At 35.7% G+C, this 25064-nt stretch overlaps 2 protein-coding genes across 3 annotated transcripts in view; one reads left to right on the forward strand and one right to left on the reverse strand.

Annotated features, from left to right (window-relative positions):
- ORC4 (origin recognition complex subunit 4) overlaps window positions 1–12777 on the reverse strand; it is a 77152-nt gene extending 64375 nt beyond the window's left edge. For both annotated transcript variants that reach the window (XM_023515038.1, XM_003793008.3), the window contains exon 1: window positions 12676–12777. The gene's annotated coding sequence lies outside the window, so the exon portion shown is untranslated. The remainder of the gene's footprint in view (window positions 1–12675) is intronic.
- Window positions 12778–13104: 327 nt separating this feature from the next.
- The window catches only part of MBD5 (methyl-CpG binding domain protein 5), a 430974-nt gene continuing 419014 nt past the window's right edge, over window positions 13105–25064 (forward strand). The window contains exon 1 of the mRNA XM_012807133.2: window positions 13105–13743. The gene's annotated coding sequence lies outside the window, so the exon portion shown is untranslated. The remainder of the gene's footprint in view (window positions 13744–25064) is intronic.

Below are 25064 nucleotides of genomic sequence, written 5' to 3' on the forward strand. Positions count from 1 at the left end.
TGTCTATCAGCCTTTCTTAGTGCAGAAAAAGACTTGAAACCTTTTCAGTGATTCTCTTTCTCTTTTTTTGAGACAGAGTCTGATTATGTTGCCCCTTGGCAGAGTGCCATGGTGTCACAGCTCACAGCAACCTCAAAATCTTGGGCTTAAGCAATTCTCTTGCCTCAGCCTCTGAAGTACCTGGGACTACAGCTGCCCACCACAATGCCCAGCTATTTTTTGTTGCAGTTGTCGTTGTTGTTTAGCTGGCCCAGGCTAGGTTCGAACCTGCCATCCTAGGTGTATCTGGCTGGCGCTGTAACCACTGTGCTATGGGCACCAAGTCCCTTTTTAATGATTTAAAAGCTGCTCCTACAACCAATGGAGTAAGAATTTGTTGCAAGTAAGGGTAAATTTCCATAATATTCAAGTTCAAGGTGAAGTAGGAAGATATTGGAAGGTATTATTGATAAGGGAGGTTATTTGCCAAACCAAATATTTAATGTAGATAAAACTGGCTTGGGGGAGGGCAGAAAAAAAGAAAAAAAAGCCTGAAACTCTAGAATAGGAAAAGTTTTCTTCATGAGTTAGCTGATGCTTTTGGTTTCACTGAAACAGGAATGGCAATGTTAGAGGAGCAAGATCCTGATACAAAAAGATAAATCAAAGTTTACTGTACCAAAGGCCTGAGATGCAACAGGGCCATTTAGACTACGAAAAGCTCTGTACCAACTTCCCTTGATACCTACTTCAAGAAATTGACTCCAGCAGCAGAATCAGACCCTGACCCTCTAACACCAATCTCTCCAATAAGCCCATCATCTTCTATATTGAGTAAGATTATTTAAGGTTTATATTTAAATATTCATATATGCACAGAAAGGTAAACATAAATACTGTGTTAAAACAAACATTTAACTGCATTTAATATATAAATGAACCTCCTCCAACTTACCTACAAATTCAACTTAAAAGACTTCCCATTTAAGAAAGCTGACTGAGCACACCAACTACTGTCTTCCTTCAGAAATGTCACTGATATTACAGAATAAACAACAAAAAGAACAAATCTATGCTACCAGTAAAGTTAAAAAGTTGAGCTAACTACAGTGCTTAAGAATTTCAGGAAGTATAAAGCACATGGTTTCAAAATCCACTAGAATCAAAGAGGTTATGTCCCTACACATGTAAAAGACTTACACAAAAGGCTCAGTGCCCATAGCTAAGTGGTTAGGGTGCTGGCTACATACACAGAGGCTGGTGGGTTTGAACCTGGCCCAAGACTACTAAACAACAATGAAACAGCCAGGTGTTGTGGCTGGCGCCTGTAGTCCCAGCTACTTGGGAGGATGAGGCAAGAGAATCGCTTAAGCCCAAGAGTTTGAGGTTGCTATGAGCTCTGACACCACTGAGGGGTGACATAATCAGATTCTGTCTCAAAAAGAAAGACTTACACAAAAAAGTAAGTTTTCCTAGCAAAACTCCAGTATTACCAAAAATCTAAAGTAGCAAGGTAAAGATCCTAAAGAATATGCTGTAAATGGATTAAAGGAGTTCACTTACCTTGGAGCACTCAGCAGTTCCATTTGTCCCCAACTGAAGGCTACAACTACATAAAATGCGAGCTGCTGCAGAAGACAAGTGGAGTAAACACTGAAGCTTGAGAAGAGGGAGTGACATCTGAAATAATTTTTTGGCCATCTTAAAAGAGGTTTGATACTGAAAATGCAAGGTTTCCTAACATCCCAAAACAAAAATCTAGTAGTATCTCCACTTTATTTCAACTAGCTTCTAAAATAGCCCCAATGGTTCTCTTCTCCCAGCACTCACACTTTTTGAGTAATGCTCTCTACCACAATAAAGGGCTGACCTGTGGAAATGATGAAGTGTGACTCTTGATGTTAGGGCTTACTTCATCTGCTCTGTAAAAGGCTACCTGCTATGGCTGGCCTAAAGACAGTTAAGCAACTCTATAAAGAAATCTATATGATAAGAAATTAAGGCATCTTGCTAAGAGTCAGTAGTAACCTGCCAACCAATAGTGAGTACACCAGATTAGATGCAGGTTATCTAGCGTCTTTTAAGCTTTCAAATGATTGCAATCCCAGTTGACATCTTGACTGTAGCCTCATGAGACCAAGAGCCAGAACTATAAAGCAGAATTCCTTCCCATAGAAAAAGAATAAAATAAATGTTTGTTTTAAGCCACTACTTTTTGGAGTTGCTTGCTATGACACAATAGATAACTAATACATCCTTCTGTAGAATTTATTAAACAAAAACAACCCCACAAGTACCCATAATTCAAAATAGAATCAGATAAAAATACTATGAATATTTACTAAGAAAAATACTAAATATCACAAAATCTATAAGATGTGACAAGGTAGAATTTAGAGATAAAAACTTATGGTATTAAATAAACTTATTAGTAAAGAAAAAATGTAACTTGCAACATGTAACTTACAAAGATAGAAAAGAAACAAAGTAGACCAAAAGAGTATATAATGAAGATCAAAGATCATAGTAAAAAACTGATGAAATAATTAAGACATTTAAAAATGTCCAGAAAAGAAATGCAGGCTTTCTGACTTTATTCTGTGCATGTAGTATATCTTTGTTGATAAAACTGAGCAAAATTAGGGTAAATAACCCAAATTCACATAGGATTCATAAATGGACTCAAAGACTCTCCAACAGTTACTATCAAAAAGTATAAGTAAAATTTAAAAAAAAATCTCTTAGAAAGAAACTTGGTTTTTTAATGGTAAATAAAGTAGCTATATACAGTGAAATACTAGATGCTCCCAAGAGAATCAAGAACAACATGTACACTATCGCTGCTAATATTTGATACTATTTTAGGGAAATCAAATAAAAGAATTCCACCAACCCATTTTCATGTGGCTATATCATACTAAATGAGTTTAATGACAACCATTCTTACCAATAAATAATAGGCTGCTAGATTCCTTGAAACTGAAATTGCTCTATTTTAGTTCCCAAACTATCAGCTTAACCACTGGAACACTATTTTTATAATTGCTTTGTTAATCTATACACCTGTTTACTGACGAAAATATGTAAATATAGGCATCTGAGCTTATTATTTCATAAAAAAATTACAAACAATTCTTATTTCAGAGAAAACAAGAAGTGAAAAGTTCCACTGCTTCATGTGCTCTACTGCCTTTTTAACAATCATTAATAAGTAGCAAAATTATTAAGTGATACCCTGATGGTAATATAAAATAACTTAGGAAAACAACAAAATAAATCCCATCTCTAAAATGCAATTCTTCCTTAGTAAAAATACATTTTTTAAAATGTGCTTTCTGGGTGGTGCCTGTGGCTCGGTGGGTAGGGTGCTGACCCCATATACCGAGGGTGGCAGGTTTGGACCCAGCCAAACTGCAACTAAAAAATAGCTGGGCATTGTGGCGGGTGCTTGTAGTCCCAGCTACTTGGGAGGTTGAGGCAAGAGAATCACTTAAGCCCAAGAGTTTGTGCTGTGAGCTGTGACACCATGGCACTCTACTTGAGGGTGATAAAGTGAGACTAAAAAAAAATATAAACAAAATAAAATGTGCTTTCTGTTTTAAAAAGATTAAATGAGGGAACACTTTTGGCAAACAAAAGTAAAATGTTTTGGTTTGTTTCAAGTAATAGGATTGGCAAGGTTGTATTTGTAATGAACACATAATAAAGCTACAAATAAATACTGATGCCCCAACTTTGTAGCAGCAATTCTATCTGTAGGTCTTTACAGAAATAATTACAGATATGTACAAAGCTAACTGCATATATGTACTATGAAGATTTTTAGTATAGCATTGGTTATACAAAATATTAAAATACACAGTAGTAGAAGACTGGTTAACTAACTTATACTACACATGAACAATCAATGCTATTACTCAACAATGACATATGTATGTGTGTATATATATAACATATATATATACACATAGTTAACTAATATAGTTTCAGTATTTAAAAAAAATTAACATGCAATTTTTGTTCAAAAAGGATCAAGGCTTTAGGGTCTGGCATATAAGTGGAAGTTGACAATCTTGTCACCAAAAAAAGTTGAACAACTCTCAGATTCATTGGAAAACTGAAGTCAGGGCAAAGACAAACTGTTCATTTTCCTACTCAACTATAGAGAAGCAAGCACACATAGATAATCACAGCTCATAAAAGGAGATCAGAAACCACTGGAGCTGATTTAAGGGTGCTGATGAAGGCTCAAGAGTTAAAAATTCCAAGGGAACCCAGTCTTAGGGAGGCCTCAACACTTCTCCTGAGTTTTAACTCCCAGAACCCTACCAGGGTATCACAGAGACAATCAATCACAGGAGAAGCTCCTCCAGCTTCAACATAAGAGCAACCTTGGTGAAATGCACCCAGAACATCTGTTCTTAACAAGGCTTGCCCTTAAGGGAAAATACTTTTACCAGTATCTTTCCAACCTGGAGTTTTATCAGAGCCTTAAAAACCTGCGGAAAGGAAATACTCAACTATGGCCTCTCTAGCCTTACGGGACACACCTAAGGGGTGAGAGGACTAAAGAATCTGTAAAAATCACAACCCAGGTTACCCTCTGTCCACATCATCTCTTTAATAAAGCTCCTGAACAAGAAAAGGGGATAAGAAAAGAAAGAACAGCATCTTCCAGACTGTATTTAAGAAATCCCTAGGAAAACCCAAAGTAAACAGGGGAGACAAAAAACAAGGATACAGAAGAAATCTTAGCGTCGGGAACTACAATTACAGGAATCAATAAATGCAGCCTAACAGCCAACTAGATAAACATAAAATCTTTCACTAAGGGCCTAAAGTAGTTTCTTCTTCTCCAAGGAGGAAATGTTCCCAGACTCCCAGAGGATGCCTGAAACCATGAATAGTACCAAACCCTATATTTATACTCTTGTTTTTTCCTATGTGTACATACCTATCATAAAGTAGGCACAATAAGAGATTAATAACAATTATAATGAGACCTTTTTAACAATACAATAAAAATTATGGGAATGTATTTGAAGTTACAATGAGCTGTGAATATGCCCCTGCAGCCTGGGTGACAGGGGAAAGAAAAAGGGGAAGGAAGGGGAAGAAACTGGAAGGGAAAGGAGAGAGAGAAAATCTTGAAAGAAGCCAGAAGAAAAAAAAAATCTTACCTATGGAAGTGCAAGGATAATTAAGACGTTTACTCAGAAATCACATAAGCAAGAAAAAAGTGAAGTAAGATATTTAGATAAAAATACACCTAGAATTATCTTTCAGGGAAAATTATCCTTTAAAAGTGAAAGAGCAGGGTGGTGCCTATGGCTCAAAGGAGTAGGGCGCCGGCCCCATATGCGGGAGGTGGCAGGTTCAAACCCAGCCCTGGCCAAAACTGCAAAATAAAAAGGGAAGGAGCAATAGACTTTCCTAGAGAAACAAAAATTGCTGGAATTTATTGCCAGTAAATTTACCTGGCAAGAAATATTTTTTAAGAAAGTTCTTCAGAGAGAAGAAAACTACAAAGAGTAGAAATTCAGATAAACGCCTACACCTGTTTACAGTGAGAGATGATACCCGAGAAGGGTGAGGATCCGGATAACAGGTCTTCTCAAGGAGACCTTAAGGATACACCTGCAGGGTCCTGTCCATGGTGACTCAACTCTTAGGAATTTGTAGACTTAAATTCCTGGAACCTGGAAATTTCCACTTCTGTAAAATTCTGTGGGAGCTAGAACAGCATCTCCTTCTTGATTCAAACTGACCAATGAGAAAGGTACTTCTGGGTTGGAACTTTTTGACTGGAGACAAAAAGGGAAAGACCAAGCCAGTCAGGGAGCTCGGCCATTTTGAATTCTTCTATGCCATAAGCTCCACTGGCTAAAATAAAGCCCTTCCTCTTATAAACAGGGTGTTTGGGTGCCCTTTCTCTCCATAGGGCCTTGTCTTCCTGCAACAATAGCAGCTTGCTTTATAATTGTAAAACTTGGAAGCAAATGATGCCCTTATTGCTGAACACATAAACAAATCAAAAATAAATCATAGTTCATCCATACAATGAAATATTATTGAGCACCAAAATGAAATAAAGTATCAATCCATGAATAAACCTTAGATACCTACTGATAATGAAAGAAGCCAATCTGAAGGGACTACATACCATAATGTATCCAACTAAATGAGATACTTGGAAAAGGTAAAACTACAGTAACAATAAAAAGATCAGAGGTTGTCAAGGGTTTGCAGAAGGGTGAAACACAGGCCTTTTTTAAGGCAATGAATCTATTCTGAGGATACCATGAGGAATACACGTCATTGTCAAAACCCACAGAATATACAACACAAAGACTAAATCCTAATGTAAACTATGGACTTTTATTAGTAACGTTGTAACACTGGCTCATTAAATGTAACATATGTACTGTTGTAGGAAGACCAGGCTCAACAGAGAGAAAGAGCACCCAAACACCACATTTGTAAGAGGAAGGGCTTTATTCATCAGCCGGGAGCTTACGGCACAGATTTCCAAATGGCCATGCTCTCCAATTGGCTTGGTCTTTCTCCTTTTATTGACAGTCAAGAAGTTTCACCCGTCAGGTACCTTCCCATTGGCCAGTTTAAATCAAGCAGGAGATGCTAGCCCAGCCCCTACAGAACTACAGGATATGACAGAACTTGGAAATTTCCAGGTTCAAGGAAGTTAAGTCTACAAATTCCCAAGAGCTGAGTCACCATGGAGAGGACCCTGCAGGTGCATCCTTGTGGTCTCCCAGACCTCACCCTTCTTGGGTATCCTCTCTCAGTACCACACTAAAGCAAGAAATTAATAGGAAAATTGAGTTAATAGTGGAGAGGAGGAAGAAAGGGATACATGGGAACTTGGAGAGCTTTCAATTCAATGATGTGTAAAGTGCTGGAAACAGGAATGGCTTTGAATTTCACAGATGTTAAAAATTCTTTAAAAATTCTAAAGAAAAAACAATTTACAACTTATGATTCTTCACCCAGCCAAACAAACAGGTGGGGTAAAAGAAAGACATTTACATGAATATGATGCCTCAAAACACTAGTGCAAATTCAGAAAGCTACTGGAGAGTGTGATAAACCAAAATGAGTATACAAGGCAAAGGAGGACACAGGATATAGGAAACAGAGAATATGCCAAAGGACAGATGCTTGCACACAAGTGGTAACCACGCCAAGCAAAGATCAGAATTATCTAAGAGGAATTTCTTGATGACGGTTAAACTAATAAAAATACTTGAAAGTTCTGAATATATGGAGAGAATGTGGTGACAATCAGCAGTTTGGAACTAAACTAATAAGTATTAAGAAACTAAACAACACTGAATGGTTATATACTAAAAACTAAGAAAGCAGGGGGAAGATGGGGAAATAGCTGGGGTGTGTATGAAAAAAGCTGAATTTACATCATCCATAGAGTACTTCAAAAGGTCCTAAAATTTAAGAAAAACAGGAGATAGTAATATGTTACTTAGAAGTATGACGGTAAACTCTAAAAGAAGTATCTAAAATAACTTTCAGTGTGTCTGTCAATGGGGTAATGGGGGTTAAGAAATCATCTTGCCCAACATCATACCCTTTCTAGGTCTAAGCAAAGTGAGGAGACAAAGGTTTAACCATTCTGGTGCACCATGGTATCAATCTGATGGGAAATATCCTAGAGAATCCAACCTGTTATGAAGAGGTATGTGCGATTTTTAACGATAAGCCATAAAGAAGTACTGGAAACTTGAAACAGGTGGTTTCTTGTTTCTTTTATATTGGAAACAAAAGAGAGAAGAAACAAATCGCTTAGAAATATTTTCTGATTTCATAAATTTGTTTTTTTTATATTATAGAGGCAAAGGTGATTTAAAACTAACAGATGAGTTAATTTAAAACATACAACTTTGACTAGACTCATGAAGATCTGAAAATCAAATCTCAAAAATAAAAAAGAAAGAGGATGAGAAGGTTTGTTCAACCTCCTTGCTGAGGCCAACAAAATATTTCATAATAAAATGAAATAAGGGAGAGTGAAATTATATTCCAAATCTAATGAGAAGGTGAACAAAAATAAACCACATATCCAGTTACTTTTGTTTTAAAGACCTATGCCTACCTAGAAGAAAAGGATGAGAAAGAAGAAGGCTAAGCCCCTGGCTTTAGTATGATAAAAAAGTGAAGCATAGGGTCCACCAAAGCTGGGTACTCAGACAAACATCATGCAATTTGAGTTTAGATTTTAAAGTGTAACACCATTAGAATAAAAGAAAACTGGAGCTAAGTAGAACTTAAGCCCTGTTTAATGTTATATGTACAACAGAAGAAATCTCAAGTCTCAAATATGAATAAAGTGAGCGACTTCGGATAGGACAGAACCCTTAGGCATATTTCCTAGAAAAATGACCCTTCAGAAAGATACTATTTATACAAGGTTTTATATATTCCTGTAATTTTTCAATACAACATTGGCACACAAGAAAAAAACACCGTAAACCAGCAGAAACAGATGCAAAAAATTTAGAAACTGAAATTATCTGTCACAAACAAATGAACTATGAATACAGTCGGCCCTCTGTATCCACAGATCTAACCACCTGTGGATTAAAATATTTTAAAAATGAAAATAACAATAGTAAAACATCAGTCAGGTGTGGTTGTTCACAGGTATAATCCTAGCACTCTGGGAGGACAACGTGGGTGGACTGCTTGAGCTCACAAGTTTGACAAAATACAAAAACTGAGGCAAGAGGATCACTTGAGCCCAAGAGTTGGACTTTGCTCTGAGTTATGATGAGGCCAGGGCACTCCACCCAGGGTGACAGCTTGAGACTCTTTAATAATAGTATTAAAAAATATACATAAAAATACAGTTTAACTACAGAAGAACTTCCACAGTTGACCACTTCCTTAATTTGACATAATTTTCATAGACCAGGCATACACCGTATGTACAGCAGGCCTAATTACTTATGTTAACCCCTACCATATATTCACCTGTTTGTTACCGTCCCTTGGGTGATCAACTTGGGTTCTACTGCACATTTGTATAGTATGTACACTGTATTAGGATAAAAGTAACCTAGAGATGACTTAAAGAACATGGCAGGGTGTATGTAGGTGATATGTAAATACGATGATAGTTTTATACAAGAGACCTGAGTATCTACAGCTTTTGTTATCCCATGAACACTGAGAAATGACTGTACTATCCCAATAAAAACCAAGACTGCAATTTTCAACAGGTAACTAGAAACAGTAAGACTGGACAAAGCCAATATTTTTAAAAAAGATACTGAGGCACTGATTCAAGAATCTCAATAGATATAAAGCAAGACAAAGAACCGAACACAAAACATTAGGACAAAACAGGAGAGAAACTATGACCAAAAAAACAGTTTAAAAGACAGCTTTCTTTCACAGCAAGAATTAGACTGACAACTGATGTTTCAAAATCAGTAATAGAAGCTAAAAATAATGGAATATTATCTTCAAGATGTATAGATGAGATAACTATACATCCACAATTTAAAACCCCTAAAACATTCTTCAAGATTGAACGCAAAACAAAAAAATTAAATCAAAATATTAAGAGAAATTGTTCATCAGAATGTCTGCATTATGGAACGCCTATAAAGTATAGTAAAACAAATGGAAAAAGAATAGGAAGAAAGTAAGAGTAAAGAAAAGTGGTAAACATTAGGGAAATCCAGATCAAAATTAGTGATAGAAAACAGTGTTATGAAACAGAAATAAAATACAACCCACATAAGCAATTTTGCACTATCTGGTATTCCATTAAAAACCCAAACAAGATGAAATTATAATTTCAACATGAAATCATAATGAAAAGATGAGATATTTTAAATTGTTTTCACACTAAGTCTTTGAAATCCATTGTTTATTTTACATTTACAGAATATCATAATTCAGATGCTAAACTGTCATTATTTTTATAAAATTTACGGCTGAGAAAGTATTTTTATTGAAATTATTCCAAACATAAGTTTTACAGTAACTAAATAAAGTATTAATTTTCAAATTTAAATCAACACTAGATAAAACTAAAAATCCAGTTCCTCAATTACATAAGTCACATTTCAAATGCTCAAAACTAAAGGCTCCTGTATTGAATACCACGTTTTTTTTTTTTCCTGGAGTTAAAATTCCATATAGAATTCAAACGACAACAACAGCTAATAAGCTGGTAAAGGCCTAAATGAAGATAAAATTTATCCAGGAAGAAAATAATGTTCTAAGCAAAGCGAAGATATCTGCCAAACTGCTACAAATCTTTTGAGTAGAAAAGACAAGCCAATAGAAAAACTTCACAAAGGAATTAAAAAGACAATGCACAAAAGATCTAAAGAAACAACTGAAAAAACAATCCCAGAAAGAGGAAATCCAAACAGTTGATTGGTCTTGTTTTGTTTTGTTTGTAGAGACAGAGTATCTCTTTATGGTCCTCTGCAGAATGCCGTGGCATCACACAGCTCACAGCAACCTCCAACTCCTGGGCTTAAGTGATTCTCTAGCCTCAGCCTCCAGAGTAGCTGGGACTACAGGTGCCCGCCACAACGCCCAGCTATTTTTTTTGTTGTTGCAATTTGGCCAGGCCAAACCCACCACCCTCCTCATATGGGGCTGGCGCCCTACCCACCAAGCAACAGGTGCTGCCCAGCCGTTTGGTTTTTGAAAAAGTAAACAAACTCATTAGTAAGGAAGACAGGATAAATTAAAACAATAATAAGATAAAGTGACATTTATCAAGTTGGCAAAAATGAAAAATAACTGTTGGTGGGACTACAGAAATAAAGGGATCTATCATATAGATAGGTCAAGATCAATACACTCCTATGGGAGCATAAGTGAGTATATTCACTTTGTAAAAGTTTGGCATAATCTAATGAGGCTGATGACAAAATATATGCTTATGTACACAAGAATATACGTCTAAGAACATTCACAACAGCACTTTCATAATTGCTAAAAACTAAACACAATCCAAATGTCTATTAATATTAGGTAAAATTAGTTGTGGCTTATTCCTAGTAACAACTTACTTTACTATTGACATTACTATATTGCAATGAAAATATATGAATTACAGTTAAATGTACTAACAGGGTTAAATCTTAGCAGGCAGAATGAAAAAACACAATGTACATAATACATAATCCATAACAGGAAAAACTAATCTAAATATACTTAAGAATGCTCACAGAGGTGGTCATAAAAAAATTGAACGGAAGTGCTAAATAATTACCATAAAAATCAGGAGAGTGTTATCCTCTGGGAGAAGTGTAAAGAGGGAATGATCAGAAAAGGATAGCGGAAGAGTTCACCAGTGTTCTAATCCTTGACTGTTGTAGTAATGACAGAGTTCATTTCAAATGTATTCATTATCTATACATCTATTTTTGCCGTTTCCTATTTATTATTTAACGATAAAAAGATTGCAGTATTGTATCTAAGGCGCATTAATTGACGTCTTATATATGTATACACTTTTTCATACACAGTGGTAGACATTTAGTTTCAATATAAAGCAAATTTTAAGCACAGAGCCTATTTCTGATTCCATCTGACATGATTTCTGCACACACGGAAAGTTGCAAGCACCAGGCAATGATGCATGAATAAGGTTCGATGCCAAAACTTGATGTAAAGAGCAGAAAATAAGTAACTTTAATTGATAGTGTACCCTAAAGAACTCAGGCTACAGAATTAAACAATGAGAAATTTTAGATTCTTAGTTTTCCAAGGAGTACACACTACACAGGTGTTGATCTTCAAAGCATCCTTACAAAAGAAGGTAGCTAAAGGATTGGAACGTTTTAAATTAAATTTGAATAAAAAGAATGTGAAAAGGCGTACTATTTTACTATAAAAGCTTACTAATATAAACTTATAAATCCTTTCTTATACACTTGGAATTCTGATTTTATGACAGAAACATAGTCAGCAAAAATGGGTAGCATTTAATTCAGAAACTAACGGCTCGAAAACTAAGGACAGTACCTAAAGAAACTTAAGACAAAACATTCATTCTAAAATTCTCTCATTTACATTATAGGAAGGAAAAACCTTTGATTTATCAACTGTAAAACTCAACATCAAGGATGACACATTTCCACATCCCTCTCAGAGAACGGGGATAAGCTTTGTGTTGCAGTAAAAATCCAAGACATGGAGGAAAATTCCACTCAAGACTTTCTTTTCTGCTCCTTCCCCCAAACCACTACAGAATTCCAGGGAGAGTTGCAAGGTAACGAATGAAGGGCGCAATATGCGATACAAGCAATGCATCTGATGCAACCGGTTAAAATTCACAAACTGGGCTTAGTCCCTGGATATTGACCCCGCTCTGCAGTCTGCACAGTTAACTGCTGAGGCGCTACAATTTCTCTTTCTCACGCGAACAAGTTGCTCATCCACCACCCCGCTGCAGAGCTAGTATCGTCAGGACTCCCTGCAGTTGTCAGGGATTCATCTGCAAGCTCACAGGGAGGCCACGAGTTAGAGCCCGCCAGCTCCAGGCCTGCCCGGCCTAGACAAGCCTGCCTGCTTCCCATATTCCCAGCCTCCCAATCTTTCCATCTTTCTCCTTTTGGTTCGCCTTTCACCAGTGGCCTGCGTTTGAGATCATCTTACCCACATCATCTCTCGCAGAAAAGCTCGACTTACCAGGCAAAGGCCGGGAACAAACAACTGCAGCAACCACTTAACCAGTCTTCCTCGCCGTCCCCTACTGGGCTTCACCTGCAGATGCCAACGGTACACAACCACTCCCGGCATGCGCCGCGCACGTACCACCTCTCTCACCCCGCCCCCTTCCCGCCCAAACACGTGACTGCTTTTCGGGTCGGTCCCCGCCCACTTCCGTTCCTCTACTTTCTCTTAGGAGGGAGGAGGGAGCCGAGGGTGTTAAAGAGTAGCAACTTCCTCCTCCTTCCCGCCCCCGCCCCTCTACCCCCTGCTACAACGTCTTCCGGGTCGCGACGCCTCGGAGCCTTCTGGGAAAACATCTCATTTCCTCCCCTCCCCCTCCTCCTGCCTTCAACCAACCAGCCTCCCGTCAGAAAGGGACATGCGCAGTGAGTGCCTCCCGTCTCTTCTACCCGAGCCCCCCCTCCCCCCCCAAGCAGAGAGACCCCAGCAGCAGCAGCAGCTGATGATGAAGAGAGAGGCAGTGGCAGAGGGGGGGCATCTTTTATTTCTATTTTTAAAGGGACAGGACACTAATTCTACCCCACTTCAACCTTGAATTGAGGGGGGTGGGGGGAAGGTGGCTGAGTTCCTTCCCCCACCCTCCAGCCCTGAGCCCTGAGAGGGGGATTGAGCCTGAGAGAAGGAGAAGGAGTTTCTTCTTCTTCGAAAACCTCCATCCACGACTCCTACCCCCTCACCCCTCCAACTCGCCTCCCTCCCGAGCCCCCTCCACCCTCCTCCTCTTTGGCCGTGAGACGAGGAGAGAAAGAGACCAAAAGCCTCTTAGCAACACAGACCCTTTGCTGCTGTTGCTGCTGCTACTGCTGCTGCTGCTGCTGCTGCTGCTGGTGCTGCTGCTGCTACTGCTAGTGCTGCTGCTTGGCCCTGGCTGGAGACATCTCACTACACCCAGGAGCAGCCACTTCCCCAGCTCTCCTCCTCCTCCTTCGCCGTCTCCTCCTCCACTCCCCCCCCCCCTTTATTACCCTTTGTGTCATCCTCCACAGCTCCAGGGAAGGCACTCAAAAGTGGGGGGCAGGAAAGGTAAGTGTGTCTGTGGGGGTTTCATTGCCTTCCTCTGGCTCTGACTTTCACTCCGGGGCAACAGTAGCACCAAACCACATACGCAGTGGAGCTCCGGGGTGGGGAGGGGGTGGTGCTGGGGGTGGGGGTGAAGGAGGGGTTGGAGTGGGGAGGGGTGTGTGAGGTGGGGTGCCCATCCTGTCAGGGAAGGAGGGGCACTTTTATTTTTATTTGCTGTTGTCAAAAGTGGTTTCTCTCCTCCAGCTAACATCTGATTGTGTCTTGCTCCAGTGGGGGAGAATACAAAAACAACCCCCTCCTTCCTCCAATAAGGCGCAAGGGAAAGAGACAGAAAGAGGCACACTTTCTAGATGTCAGTTTAAAAAATTCATTCGAGGAGCTTTTTCCTCCTTCCTCAGGAAAAGCTCCACTGCATTTGTTTCTGAGTGGGAAAATGTCGGGATCTGGATTGTATTGGAACTGCTTATCCATTTGTAGACCAGAGTGTTTTCCTCTTTTGGTCCTATATGTGATTTGGATATTGACTTACTTCAGTGTTGGAAGACTTGATTGGTTTTTGCTTACGGTTTAATATTCCATTTTTTTGTTTTGTCTGACTTGCATAGAAAATTTCAAATTTTTAGTTGATAGAGGCCTTTGGTTAGGTTTTGACTTGTATCACTGCTTTTTTTGTTAAATGTTTGTTTAATGTATCAGTATATAAAGTTCAAAGCTCCAAAATGCTTGAAGTTTAAATGCCACTGGTATTGTCTGTTCCTGCATGTGTTCCTGATACTTATTTTTATAAGATGAGAAATTAGCTGTTTTATAATTCATCTGGATTTTGTAATCTTTGTAACTTGTCTGAACAAGTAATCCCCTTTGAAAACTTTATGTTGTTCTGCCTGCATGGAAGCCCAAACCTCTCCATCAATAGTTTGTTGGATTGGTACTACTCTCAGTTTTAACTGAATTATTTATTTACTGTTGTAAATTGAGATGAGCTTTTCATCTCTTGGGGTACTGAACCAAATTGCTCACTATATGTGAAAGAATACAAATTTCTAAAATACATTTTCATGAGCCAAAGGAATTGTGAAGTTGCATTTAGTGTATTAATTGTAGTTATAGATTGTAAGGTAAATACAGATTTATGTTTATAGAATAAGGAAATTGATAAAAATCACTGTTTTCCATTTTTACTTGGCATGTTCTTAGTGAATAGCTTTCAAATTCAGCACTGTATTTTATTTCACAAACATTAGAAGGTCTATTTCTGTTGTAGGCCTTTTACTAAGGCCTATATTGGAAAGTGGTAGTTTGTTTCATTTTTACATTTCTTTATTCTTTCCTTGAAGATAGATGCTCACATGCATACATACACACACATTCTCTCTTTCTCTCTCACACCCCCCCTTTTTTTAATCTTTGATTCCGTAATTTGTGTCAGCAAAAAATATTCTTCTCTAAAGCAGCAGTTTTGTGATCAGACTGGCAATATGAAAACAGCAATTTGATCGACAATAAAGGATCGAAGAAATATAAATCTAGAAGGTTATTTCACTTAAATATTGGAAAGAAATGATAATACTTTTAATTTTATTTTCTTGATGGTAAGCTAAGACATAACATGCTTATGTTTTAGTGACAGAAAAGCATTGTAACTGTAGAGATGTGATCTGTAAAATTTTAATTACCAAGTGTGTGCAAAAGTAGACATTTAAACACAGGACATAAAAAAGCTATGTACCAGTAAGCAATATGGCCTTATTTTCCTTTTTACTGTTACAAATTTGAACAGTTTCTTACCTTTCTCTGAGGTGTAATTGGTGCACCTAAGAAGACATGTGCCAAGTTCAAGTTTTTCCAACCAATGTCAATATTACTATTCCAGGTCACATAATTCTTGTCCTTACCTTAAAACCTCTACAACCTTAATGTAAGAGATAAGCAGTAGAATTATTGAAGTAATACATTTTAAGTTAAGTGAATTATGTAAATAATTGGGGTGGTAGTTGGTCCAGTAGACAGCTCATATGTGGTCTTTAGTTTAAAATCTTTACTTATTGTTTCTATTTTCCTTTCACAATATTCTTTTCCCCACCTCCGCAGGTTAATCCTTTATGGTTGAAAGATCCAGACTTTCTCTAAGTTAGGATAATGATTTATGTTTAGAAAATCATTTATTATATTTTATCATGGTTTATGGGTTATTTTAAGTATTACAAGCTATTGATACTTTAGTATTGTAGTTTTTCAAATAGTGATGTCTTATTCAACTCTACTTATTACTGAAGTTCAGAGAGCTTTATTTATTTATTTATTTTTGTTTTGTTTTTTTAGCTCACAGCAACCTCTAGCTTTTGGGCTTTGGTGATTCTCTTGCCTCAGCCTCCCGAGTAGCTGAGACTACGGGCATCTGCCACAACGCCCGGCTGTTTTTTTGTTGTTGTTGTTGCAGTTTGGTCAAGGCTAGGTTTGAACCCGCCACCCTTGGTATATGGGGCTGGCGCCTTACTCACTGAGCCACAGGCGCGCTAGCCCCGAAGTTCAGAGGTCTTGAGGAAGTTGCTCAGGGTGCTAAGGCCTATAAATGAGCAAAGAAGGGACCTAAGAACTTGGGTCTTTTGATGCTCATATGATACACTACTTTATTTTCCTTTGGCAGATTAAAGTGTGATGGATAATTCTGTGTATAGCATTTAAGGGTTTTATACGGAGGCATGTTCTAAGAATATCAAGATAGATAAATAGCTTTATAAGTCAGAACTTTGTCCATTTATAATTCACTAATTTATTGATTTTTTTAAAGAATACTAATTTCATTTATTGTAGACTTACTATTTTGAGAGTTATCCAACTTCCTCTAATGCTTATTATTTCCCTTTTACTTCCAATTAATCAGGAAATAATACCTCTGTACTATAAGTGCTTGCTTGTGATTTTTGCTCTATGAACTACTTCACAACACAGATTTTTGTCTTATTAATACTCATATACCTGATTCTCACCACAAGTAGTATGCCCAATTAGTTGTTTCTCATAATCCATATTAGTTTGAGCATTAAGCATATTTGAATTTCTTTGCTCTCCTGTGTGGGATTCTTTTCCTCTATTTTTTCCTTTCCTCTTTGCTATAGTTTTCACTGCCCTTAAAATTTTTTTTCTCAAGAATTTTTTTTTAATTTCTACTGTTGCTCACATTTTTTCAGATTAACAGCCAAATTAAATACTGAAACAATAGAATGTCCAAAAAGTAAAGACATACTTCCACCTGATCCTTATAAAATTAGACAAAGTGAATTATTTTGAATAAGTGATGATCAAAAAAATTACACTTAAAAATATACTAGTAAATAAATGTTCAAGATGTATTTAAATTTCATTTCATTGGTTGGTGCAATAGGTTGTTGGAATGATTAGGCCGCTTTTACCAGCTCTATAAATCAACTGTTATTTAGGTGACATGTTTCCCTGACTTTGTTTTTTTGGTCCTTACCCAGACAATTATCAACTTTCCAGTTTTCTATGGATATGAAGATTTACTCCTAGTCATCAGTGGGACCCCATGAAGTCAGCCAGAAAACCTATGTCCAACTTATGTATCTTTTCAAACTTGTCTGGATTTTTTAATGTATGTGCAAAAACAGATTGTACTTAACTATTCATGAAACATCTATTGATCCTCTACTCTTGTCAGGCACTGTGCTAGGCATTTGAAATCAAAAATGGTCCCTGCAGTTTAATCTGAAGAAATATCTTAAATGTGTTCTGCAAGTGTATTGATCGTGTCTTTATTTTGGTGTTTCATCCTAAGTAAATTTTTATATTAACTAAGTGGATAATGTCAGGTGGAAAAATGCATGTTTAAGAAAGATATTGCTGTATTTTATTAAAGTCATTTATTAGAAAAAGATAAGGACAAATTTTTTCCTTAATACTATATTCTAGGGATTTCTATTCTGTATATAGTTTACTCATTTTAGACCATGAAAATAGTATGTGGCTACCACTGCTGGATTTGTATTGCTAAATATATTTCTTTTAAGATGACCAACACTGTTTCTTAAATTATCTCATTAAATTTTTCTCCCTAAAACCAAAAACCAAACTCTCTACACTTAAATGGTTTTTATTTCTCAGAATTAACTTTTACTTTTTTACATTTCATATAATAGGTTATTCATCATGATTCACTGGAAGACATTGCACATTTTCATTTTGAATTTTCAAATATTTTCTACCATATCTGAATCTAATCAAACAGAAACAGCATGACTTAATCATTGCACAATAATTAGTATACTTTAGGAATTTTGAACTTTTTAGTATATGATAGCTATATTATTCTTAGATTCTTGTAAACAACTTCCAAATTCAATTTTGTGAAGGCAAAAAGTGGAAACCTAATAAACACATGTATATGTAAAAAAAAACAACTCCCAAATTGTAGTTCAAAACCATTTGCAATTTCTAATCTTTATTAAATGATATTATATCTATAGCTTTAGTAAAATAAGTTGGAAGTTTCTCACTAGATGGATGCTGCAATATCAAAAATTACTACCACTATTCCTGTCATGGTTTTCATTTGTATTTGAAAAGTACATTAGAACGAAAGATACTGATTTCACTTTGCCTTCCTTAAAGTATACCTTTGACAATACTATTGACTCACAGTTGAAAAGAAAGAGGGTATTCCTTTGAGGGTGCAGTATCTTGTGAAGATAAATAGACTCCTGAGTGGTAAATTCTGATTTCTTCATTCTTAAATTTCTATTTTAGTAATAATGGTAGTTACTGTTTATTGTTAGTGCCCAGCACTGTGGTAAGTGTATCAATCCCAGTCCTGTGAATGTTGCATTGATTAACCAAACAGCATTTAATCATTATTTATTAGTAATGTGCTCTATCACATTAAATTCATGACACTTTCTAATTCAAAACACAATCACAGTAAAGAGTTCTTATCAATCTGTACTGTGGTAAGCATTAGTAAAATCACAGTCCCAGTGGTTTATTGATAGCCTGAAGGAAAGTTTCTGAAAGTTTATAAAGACCAAAAATAAAAAAACAAAACAAAACAGTCTTTTATAAGGAACATAGATACAGACCAAAGTTGCATGTGCAACTTTTAAAATACAGAGGGTGTCAAAAAATGTGTACACATTTTAAGGAAAAGCCTGTATTAAAATTGTAATAATATATACTAATAACAAAAGAGGAATACAAGTCATGTTGAGCACTTCTTGATGTATACTGATAACAAAAGATAAAAACATGTATACAGTTTTTTGGTGCCTTCTGTATATGTGTACATAAGGTCAGGCTTCTCTTTGTATGGCCCAAAATGACATTTGGGTCTTTTATCTTTTGAACTCTTTAACTTGCATGCTAAATTTAAATTTAGTGGGAGTTACATGAAGTTTGGAGGGTCCACCAATTTGTTATCCAATGAGTATTTACTATAGGATTTTATATACTGATGTGTTGATAGCGAAAAACCTTTAAACAAAGGGGAGTTTCTGTTTAATGGTTTGGCATATGTACATTAACTTCTGGACTCTATTTTTGTAATTACTACATAGATAGGATTAAGTTTACTGTACTCTTTTTAGTGCTGTTTAAAGTCAGAAATAATTTTATATAAGAAAGATCAACTTGTTGAATTTTCTAGGTGCCTAAATTAGTTCATAATTGTTCTTAAAAACAGTTACTGAATTAAAATACTTTTTGACCTAGCTAACTAGAGTTGATTTTTTACATCCTTCACTTTGCAGAAAAAAGAGCTATTAAATTTTTTTTCTTTTTTTATGTCCATCCTAAATAAATAGGGTTTCCTATTATAAGCTTACACAGGTTGAACATCCCTAATCCAAAAATCCAAGTAGCACTAAAATTTGAAATTTTTTCAGCATCCACTTGATGCACAAAAGAAAGGCTCATCTGAGTATTTTGGATTTTGAATTTTTGGATTAGCAATGGCTCAATTAATATGTAATGAAAATATTCCAAAATCCAAAAAAATCTGAAATCCAAAATACTTTTGGTCCCAAACATTTTGAAGAAGGGATACTCAACCTGTATTGACTGTGTCATCCTATGAGCATTATGCCAGTGCATTATAGCCTGCAGAGTTTGGAAACACTTTTAAGTGCTGAAGAAATATTCTATACTATCTATTATATATGAAAAAGTCAAGTTTTTTGAAAAGAGTTCTTACTTCTCAGAATAATGTGAATAATTAGTGAGATAAAATAATTTTATGGTTGCAGATAATTTTCTTAAATCACCTAAAGGTAATTCAGTTAAAATTAAAGAGTCTTAAGTCTTTAGGATTTCTGTCTGAGGTATTTCTATATCATGTAATGTCTCAGAATAACTCCTCAAAGAGACAAGATGAGGACCAGACTTAACATAGGGTATATCTTCTAACTTAACTGGACACAATGGAAAAGAAAATCACCAGTGACATTGAACCTTTTGTAAAGCTTATCCTTTTGATTCAAAGTTTTAGCAGATTTTGAGTCCTTATTTAGGTTGACCTATATAACCTTTTCTTAGAGATTTTGTAATTAAATTCTATGATATTGGATAGATTATTAGAACACATTAAAGGACTAAAGTGAGTTATATATACATCAGTCACCAACCTTGGAGGGATGAGAAATTGTTGTATATTCATGCTTCACTCAGTTCTTTTGCCAAACAACTAAGGCTCAAGTGATGAGAGGAAAATTTTCTTCATGATGCTAGTATGGCAACTTACATTCTTGTGTAGCTTTTTAAAGAAATTTAATGTCTGCATCTCCAAAGTTAGAAGTAAACCCAAAATGTTTCTTAAGATTGACTGAGTGCTAAATTGTGTTTAGATTTATCCTTTTATTCACAGCTATTATTTTTTACACCCATCAACACAGAAGTATCTACTTAGTCCATTGGCCATTGATTAACTTAATCCATATACTCTTAATATTATATTTAAATATATCTGAAATAATAGCTTATACTACACTCATGGTTGTTGGGAAGAGAAGTATTCCATACTCAACAAAAGAAAATAATGATTTTCAAATAGTTTTGTTACTTGTGGTATACTAATCTAAAAAACATCTGCTATGTATGATAAAAAGAATTTTTGTTTATTTGGAAAGTTAAACATAAAGTTATTCTTTAATTAAGTGACATCCAGATATTTAGAACATCATATACATGTCCATGTAATAACAGAAATTTAGAGGCTATTTTTTTTTAGCATTTTTCCAAAATCATTTTCCTTCCATATTTGTCACATTGGAGTTTATGCTGAGGATTTCTTGGCCATTTTACAGACTGTAATCTAGTTAAAAGGTTTGTTTATACTTCCCTTCTCTGTTCTGCTGATGGTATTAGAATGCAGGCCAGAGCCAGACATCTAACTGTTTATAACATTCAAACTGCAGTTAAAGCCACAGTGTTCAGTTTACTGAATATCAGAAAGATAATACTAGCTACAAATATCTCGAATAATAATGGCAATGACCTTGTGTAGTCAGACCACTCCTAAAAATATGTTTTTTCATTTAAGTTATATTAACTTTTAATTCTTTCATAGAAGTTTAAAATGAAGCTTATTTTTTACTAGAAGTAATACAGTACTTTCCTTTAACAGTTTCTTTTGGTAATAATAAAACCCAAAAGCTTATATTATTGTATATCATATTTAAATAGTATAGCTTAGTTGTTTTAAAATTAATAAATGTATAGTAGATGTTACTTTTTAGTTCATTTGAATCTTCTTTCCAGCTTGAAGAACATAACAATGTGTTGCCTATTAGAAAATAAAACTAAGTCACATTACTTCAGTGTTCTTATGATATGAAAGGAGCCTAGGTCCACATAACAGATTTTATTTTTTATTTATATTTAGTTTTTTTTATTTTTGCAAATTAATATGAGAGTACAATTTTTAGGTTACATTGTTCTCATTCCAGGGTAAAGTTCCATTTGTAGAAGAGCCCCTCACCCAGCGGGCGTGTTATACACCCTCACAGTGTGCACATTAAGTGAGATCCTGCCTCATACCTTCTCTCCTTCTACCAAACGTCCTCCTCCCTCCCCATTCACATAACAGATTTTAATACAGTCATATTACTTTTCTGGGCTTCTGTTCTTGCTATTTTAAGTATATTGGTAAACAGTTCTGAAAGCTGTTTTTCCCCTAAAGATATTAAGTATTATTTACAAACATTTTTTTAATAGCTTCTCTATTTTCACAAAATTTACTTTGGCCAGTTACAAAGTGACTTGTATATGTGTTTAATTTTTTTAATTAGTAGGCAAATCTGCTATATTTCATTGCTTTTTTGTAAAACTGAATTTTAGACCTTGATTGGCTAAATGTGTACATTCTCTTTATATACATATTTTTATTGAAATCTAAATTAGTATCAGGTATAAACTACATAGCTTGATACAGAGTAAAGCTTGTCATACTAACCTAATCTTACTAGAATTAAAAAGCTAGACATTGGGGAAAGAATAAGGATATAATCTATCCTGATTTTTAAATATTTTGTTTTTTAGCGAAAAATGCACTTCTCACTATCCTGAAAAGTATACATGAGCATTGGTGGTGGTAAAAATGTCAGTTATTAAGTGGTAGGCAGTCAGTTCAGTCCGAGATAAGATACAATATGTGAGCCTAAGATAAACTTGTATTATTTTAATCAATAATCCAAATTATGTTCACTCAAAACACAGATGGCATAGTCACTTTACATTTCTGTAATGTTTTCTATATTCAGGTGTACTGGTTTGAATGGAGGACAAAAATAAAACAGAAGGTTTAGAGACTAAGTACTTTTTTAAGTGACTGAAACATGTACTTGAGAAACACTTTAAGAACCTTTGTAAAATAACATCAGACTGAGTGTGTAAATATGCCTAGTAAAGAAGCAATTAGAATTCTGTAGAGTTAATCACAGTGTGCTTTTAAGGAGGACATGAGTTAATCAGGGTTTAGAAGATAGATTTGAGGTTGTCACGGAACACGGTAATTCAGGTAAAGACAAAGCTTTCAATGGGATGAGGAGATTGGGAAGCTTATTTTTACTACTTTGAAAGCTAGGATTAAGATTCAGAGTAACCTGGTAAATTAGGGAAGTGTGTAGAAATAATGTGTACTACCTTTACATTTATGTTTTTCAAATTTATTTTTCTAGAATATAGGTCACAAAAGATATAAGCCAGAAAGGGGGAGAAATAACTTGTACAAGTGAAGGGAAAATAGTGTATTCTGAATATGAATAACTTTAACTATAATTAAAGCAGAAAAATATGCAGAAATGCTGAGGGTTTTTTTGTTTGTTTGTTTCATCATCAAATATTACACAGGTTAGTCCTTAAGATCAGAAATAAATGATACACAGTTAAAACTACGAATCTTATATTTAAATAAATGCTAAAAGTAACAAAAGGATATGGCTGTGTAGCCCATCCCATCTACCCCTACCACCAGAAATTGATGTTTTTTTCTTCTGAAAACTGGCAGGGTTAGACTGTTCTACCAAATGTGGCTTTGCATTTTGTTTTTAGATGAAAAGTCATACTAATTTTTTTCTATGTGGTGGTTGTTTGTTATCTCTTTTTTACCAATGATTTGCCAGTGTCTTTTGTCAACAGATAACCTTTTCTATGCTCATTGGAACAGTGAAAAAAATAGACATAGGTCTTGGTCTTCTGGAACTTATATCCTAGAGATAGAGAAGGATATTAAATAATCATATAAATAAACGAGAAGTTGGAACTATTTCTATTAGTATGGCGAGGTTCATGATGTTTAATGTGAAGACTTTAAGGAGAATTTAGCTGTTCCGTGGCATCAAGGGAAACTTATGTTTGAGGAAGTGACTATTAAGCTGAGATCTCATGTAGGTGTTATCATGATCAAGATGGAGAAAAGAGTTTTCTGGAAAGAAGGAATAGCACGTACAAAGGTCCTGAGAGGAGAAAGAGCATACCATGTAATGTTAAACAAAGGTCAGCTTGGCAGAAGTCTGGAGCCAAAGAGTGCACTGCAGAAGGTGATGCCCAGGAGCTACCTGGGAACCAGACTGCCGGCTAAGCATTTCTTTATTCTTAAGGTCAATATTTAGACTTAGACTGATACTCTTTATGTTCAAGGGAAAAATGCTTTACAATTAGTTATAAAAGGGTTGTGTTAAAAGAGTTCATTTTTATTTCAATTTAAAGAGCATAGTTATTCTTCCCATAGAATCATGGTTATAATGTCAGGTCTCATAGAAAGCCTTTTTAACGCAGATGATAGCTGGAAACTGGTGAACATAGTATCCTAAACATAACTAGATAGAAATTAGAAAAGAAAAGAATTAAAAGGGATTAAAAATGATGTCTGTATGTATTCAAAAGAGAATGTCCTAGTATGATTGACTAATCTGTGAATAATGAAGAAAATGAAAAAGCCTACTTCAAGTGTAGTAGGCTGGTTTACGAGATCAGAACAAATGATGGCAAGGGGAATAGCCAGTTCGACAACTTGAGAAAGCCCTCAACTTATACCCATATACAGGACAGTGTGATATCTGAATAAACCAAGATAGAGGGAGGGTAAAAGGCATCACATTCACAAATTGTTCTGAATCTAGTGCATTTTTGTGTCAGTTATTAGAATGTAAAAACAATTTAGAAATTCTTTTTGTACTGTTAAGAAATGTAGGATTCCGGCTCCGCGCCTGTGGCTCAAGCGGCTAAGGCACCAGCCACATACACCTAAGGTGGCGGGTTGGAATCCAGCCCAGCCCGCCAAACAACAATGACAGCTGCAACTAAAAAAAAAAAAAAAAAATACCCTGGCGTTGTGGCGGGCACCTGTTCCCAGCTACTTGGGAGGCTGAGGCAGGAGACTCGCTTGAGCCCAAGAGTTGGAGGTTGCTGTGAGCTATGATGCCATGACATTCTACCCAGGGGAACAGCTTGAGGCTCTGTCTCAAAAAAAAAAAAAAGATAAGAAATGTAGGATTCCAATGAGACAACTTTATTTTGGCTGTGTTTAGGATTAATTCATACAGTTAGAGTGATTATAAATTACCATGTGACATTAACTACTTTTAGGCCATGATTTTAGCCTTGGGTATATTGGTATATCTCACTTTAAAGATGAAGTTGAAGAAGTTTAATTTTTAATTATTTTCCATTTAACTTATAATATTATCAATAAATTTTCTTTAATTCATGTTGATCTTAAGTTTTAAACCACTTTGGACACCAGTTTCTGTCTATATTAAGTAATTAATGTCTAATCAGTAACTAAGGTTCAAGAAATACCAAAAATATGAAGAGCA

Source organism: Otolemur garnettii, unplaced genomic scaffold (genome assembly GCF_000181295.1).
Source record: "Otolemur garnettii isolate 467f Iridium unplaced genomic scaffold, OtoGar3 scaffold00064, whole genome shotgun sequence".
NCBI classification, from domain to species: domain Eukaryota; kingdom Metazoa; phylum Chordata; class Mammalia; order Primates; family Galagidae; genus Otolemur; species Otolemur garnettii.